Source organism: Dendropsophus ebraccatus, chromosome 5, assembly GCF_027789765.1.
Source record: "Dendropsophus ebraccatus isolate aDenEbr1 chromosome 5, aDenEbr1.pat, whole genome shotgun sequence".
Classification (NCBI taxonomy): domain Eukaryota; kingdom Metazoa; phylum Chordata; class Amphibia; order Anura; family Hylidae; genus Dendropsophus; species Dendropsophus ebraccatus.
Window position 1 is genome coordinate 65,307,186 of NC_091458.1, and position 5,238 is coordinate 65,312,423.

The following is a 5,238-nucleotide window of genomic DNA, read 5'->3' on the forward strand; positions in this document are numbered from 1 at the left end:
TGCTATATAATATGTACAGTGGTGCCTTGGATAACAAGCATAATTCCTTTTGGGACCGCGCTTGTAATCCAAATCACTCTATGGCAAATTTTCCCATAAGGAATCATTAAAATGCAGAGAAGTGGTACCACACCTCAAAAATAATGATTTTTTTAAATCCTGGATAACATGTAACACAAATTAAACAAACTTTTAGAAAGCTGGATATGTCATATTATAAGTTACGGTACAGTATAGCAAACAGCATGTGGTGTATAATGTATAGTAAGTGCATAAACCTGAAAAAACAGCAGCAGTTTGTAGATTTAGGATGGAGGCACAGATCCCTATAATGCAGCAGCGTAGTACAATAGGCTAGAATACAGAAGCAGAGAAGCAGGGCTGCTGTCAGAGGTCAGTGTGGTCACATGACCACAATGGGGAAGGGGGTGTGTTCAGCATGGACCAATCAGGAAGTGAGAATCACAGAGCTGTGCAGGAGGACAGTAACAGAAACTTCTCTATACAGCAGTGTGAATGACTGAGTGTGAGTGCAGGCACATTATAGCAGCAGTGTGCATAGCTGAGTGTAAGTGCAGGCACATTATAGCAGGAATGGAGAGGATGGTAAACACAAGGGCTGACAGAGACTGCAGGGAGCATGAAGGAATGTACAGGGCACTGTATAGCAGCACTCTCTGTCCAGGCAGGGAAGGGTTACAGCTATAGGCTGGGTTCACACTATGTATATTTGAGGCTGTATTTGTGAGGCTGTATAGCAACCAAAACCAGGAGTGGATTGAAAACACAGAAAGGCTCTGTTCACATAATGTTGTAATTGAGTGGATGGCCATCATTTAATGGCAAATATTTGCTGTTATTTTAAAACAACGGCTGTGGTATTGAAATAATGGCCGTTATTTACTGTTATATGGCGGCCATCCACTCAATTTCAACATTGTGTGAACAGATCCTTTCTGTGTTTTCAATCCACTCCTGGTTTTGGTTGCTATGAGGACCTGACATGAGGACCAAATACTGCCTGAAATATACTGTGTGTGAACCCAGCCATAGGCTGCGTTCACACTACGTATATTTCAGTCAGTATATGTATATTTCAGTCAGTATTGCAACCAAAACCAGGAGTGAATTAAAAACACAGAAAGGATCTGTTCACATAATGGTGAAATTGAGTGGATGGCCGCCATTTAATGGCAAATATTTGCTGTTATTTTAGAACAATGGCTGTTATATTGAAATAATGGCCGTTATTTACTGTTATATGGCGGCCATCCACTCAATTTCAACATTGTGTGAACAGATCCTTTCTGTGTTTTTAATCCACTCCTGGTTTTGGTTGCAATACTGACTGAAATATACATATACTGACTGAAATATATGTAGTGTGAACGCAGCCATAAAGAGACTACCTCCACAGTCCTGTTCCCTGATGCATGTCCCAGCCTGAAGCGGATCTGCTATGATTTGGAAGGTGCGGGAGACTTCCTGGATCCGAGTACAGTGCTGTAGACCCCGCTTTGCAGACCATGTCCCTCCCCGACCTTCCCTCCCACCCAGTACAGGGAGTTCTTAAACCAAGTTAAATTTTGAAAAACGGTGAGCTATTCTTGCAATATGCTCTCAGTCCAAGTTACTCTTAAACCAAGGTACCACTGTACTTTATCTTACTAGAAATCTATAGGGTGTCAGTTTTTGTTTTACTCCTATTCTCTCTAATAAACATTGTCCTGGCAATAGCCAAAGGATCTTTGTCTTTCTGAACGAGTACCTCAGGTCGTGGAATCTCACATACTGTACAATAGCAAGACGAAACTAATTGTAGAAATCCTAAAAGTCAAACACCTATTAATATACTATGTATATCTTGTTATTGAAACATTTTCCAGGCAATTTCACCTGCTTTTTTTTCTGGGGGGCCAAAAAACACTGTGGCCAGATGTGAGCTGAAATTTACCAGGGAAATATAAAATGCTTTTTAGGGCATTGGAGCCTAGAACTAGATGCTCTTCTTCTGCAGTCTCACTTCAAAATATGAAAAGGCACTGTTCAGCTGAGCTGAGAATTAGAAATGGAGCAAGATCCAATCGACTAGAAGAATGCTAGGAAGCAAGGAAGTGACAGATTGCACAAATGTGGTTTGCTAACTGCAAAACACCAACGACTAAGCACAAAGATGTGGCTAAATATAAAGGTGAACAGCCAGGAGAATGTAAAGATGACCACAGGACAGAGCGACCCGCAGTAGGTAGGGGATAATGGACATGGCTGCATGCCACTACAGTAGCCCCCCCCCCTTAGGGCCACTCCCCTTCATGGACCGAAGTTAGTGAAAACGTCGGATCAATTTTACAGCATTTATGTTCTCTTGGGGTTCCAAGGACCTTTCTTCTGGTCCATAGCCTTTTCAATCTACTAGATAGTAAACTTGGCCTCTCAAATGTTTCATATCCAAGATCTCTTTAACCTTGTAGACATCTTCAGTGTCAGATACAAGGGTAGGAGAAGTGATTTTACGTGAGTACTGCTTAAGTATGAGTGGCTATAGGAGAGACATGTGAAACGAGTTCGGAATATGCAAGGATGGAGGCAAGCAGAGCTTGTAAGTAACTGGATTAATTTGTCTTAGGGGGAGAAGGGTCCTAAGTGATGAGGTGTGCCCAATGATTTGGGGAAGGGGGTAATCAAAATCTATGCACACACATAGGGCCGTAAGCCCACAAAGAGGTCCCCTGACTTGTATTCCCCAATCAATAAAACGTAACCTATAACTCCTAAAACCAGGATGAAAGTGATACTGAAAATCATATGATATGTGAACTGAAAACACAGTCTGCTCAACCATGCAGATGACAATAAAGATCCTATCAAACTGTTGTCAAATTAATATCATCTTTACGGGATGGGAGCAAGGCTGCAGTTAAAATCACACACACACACTCTCTGTGCCCGTGTAGCAATATGTATATGCTGTGTATGGCCTCTAGGGGTCTCACTACTTATATTGTTCATATGGTTCTGGAAGTTTCTCAGAACAATGAACATGCTAAACAAAAGGCAGAATGCAGTTTGGATTTTCAGAAAATAAAAGCAGAGTATGCTGATTTATTTGAAGGTGATGGATGCTTGGAAGGTAAATACAAACTAGAAATTGATCATACAGAACAGCTTACAAGACTGCCTACAAGAAGAGTACCTATAGCTTTAATGCAACCACTTAAAGAGGAACTGCAGGATTTGCATTTCAGAGGCATAATAGAACCAGTACAGGAGAGCACAGACTGGATAAGCAGTTTGGTGGTAGTGAAAAAACCATCAGGCAAGTTAAGAATATGTATTGATCCTAAGCCACTGAACAAGGCTCTAAAAAGAAATCATTATCCAATGCCTACAATAGAAGACGTTCTCCCAGATCTCTCAAAGGCCTAACTTTTTTCAGTGTGTGATGTGAAAAATGGGTTCTGGCATAGTCCAGTCTATTGACAACGTTTTCTTCTCCATTTGGATGCTATAAATGGCTGAGGATGCCCATGGGAGTAAGCCCGGCTCCAGAAGTGTTCCAACAAAAATTGATGCAAGCCTTGGAAGGACTTTCTGGAGTAAAAACAATAGCAGATGATATACTGATAGTTGGAGAAGGTGATGACCTTGAATCTGCAACAAAGGATCACGATCAAAAGATGATACAATTCCTGGACAGATGTAGAAAAAACGAATCAAACTGAACCTGGACAAATTCAAACTAAAAATAAGCAGTTGTCAGACATGTGTGAGCCACTGAGACAACTAATTCACAAGGACGTACTGTGGGAATGGACAGAAAGCCAGGATACCGCTTCCCAGACAGTAAAACATGCTATTGCAGACACAGCAACCCTAAAATATTTTGATCCAGATCAAGCACAATGTGATGCCTCAGAAACAGGCCTTGGAGCCACATTAATGCAGGATAAACAGACAGTCACATATGCAAGCAGAGCTTTAACTCTAACAGAGCAGGGATATGCTCAAATTGAGAAAGAACTACTAGCTGTAGTATTTAGGTTGGAGAAGTTCCACCAGTACACCTATGGTCGACAAGTAATGGTGCATTCCAATCACAAGCCTTTAGAAAGTATTGCAAAGAAACCACTACTAAATGCCCCAAAAAGACTACAGCGCATGCTTCTAAGGCTTCAGAAATGATTTTGAAATTTGCTACTGTCCAGGGAAAGACTTACTGATAGCAGATGCCTTAAGCAGAGCGTACTTACCCATCACACAGGAAGAAGAAAAAAACATTGAAAGCATCAATATGTGTGAATATCTATCAGTCACAAAAGACAGGCTGAAACAGATACAGACCTGCACAGAGGAAGATAAAACTCTACAGATCCTACAGACTGTCATCTTGAAGGGGTGGCCAAAATACAAGCAACATGCTCCAATGGAAGTTTCTCCATTTTTCCACATAAGAGATGAACTGTCTGTGCAACATGGAGTAATCTTTAGAGGAGAAAGGGCTGTTATACCAGAAACCCTCAGAAGAGACATAATAGAGAGATTGCACTCTTCCCACTTAGGTGTAGAGGGATGTCTACGTAGGGCACGAGAAAGTGTTTATTGGCCTAGAATGAATGACCACATTAAAAACTTTATTTCACAGTGTGAAATATGCACCTCATGCAATGACAGGCAACCGAAAGAAACATTACAACCACATGCAATTCCCAATAGGCCATGGTCAAAAATAGGAACAGATCTGTTCACATGGAATGGCAAAGAATATCTGGTAACTGTGGACTACTTTTCCAACTTCTGGGAGGTGGACTATTTACAGGATACAAGGGCAAAGACAGTAATTAAAAAACTCAAGGCCCATTTTGCCAGGTATGGCATCCCTGAGATTGTGTTCTCTGACAATGCTGCTCAATTTACATCGGAAGAGTTTAAAAAATTTAGGGAAAGTTGGGAATTTGAACATCAGACGTCCTCTCCAGGATATCCCCAAAGTAATGGTAAAGCAGAGTCAGCAGTGAAAACAGCCAAAAGACTAATGTGGAAAGCAAAACAGGCAGGTACAGATATATACCTGTCTATACTGGACCACAGGAACACACCCACACAAGGCCTAGACACCAGTCCAGCACAGCGGCTTATGAGTAGACGTACAAGGACTCTTCTACCAACGGCAAGTCGATTACTTAAGCCAAAACTCGTGGACAATGTTAAAGCCAAACTGAAGAGGAATCAAGATAGGCA

The 5,238-nt window shown here is 41.4% G+C and overlaps 1 long non-coding RNA gene across 1 annotated transcript; it reads left to right on the forward strand.

Moving 5' to 3' along the window:
• The first annotated feature begins 2 nt into the window (after positions 1-2).
• On the forward strand, positions 3-1,736 carry LOC138792698 (uncharacterized). The gene is made up of 2 exons (XR_011363175.1): positions 3-708; positions 1,054-1,736. It is a non-coding gene; the product is annotated as an uncharacterized lncRNA (long non-coding RNA).
• The last annotated feature ends 3,502 nt before the right edge of the window (positions 1,737-5,238 follow it).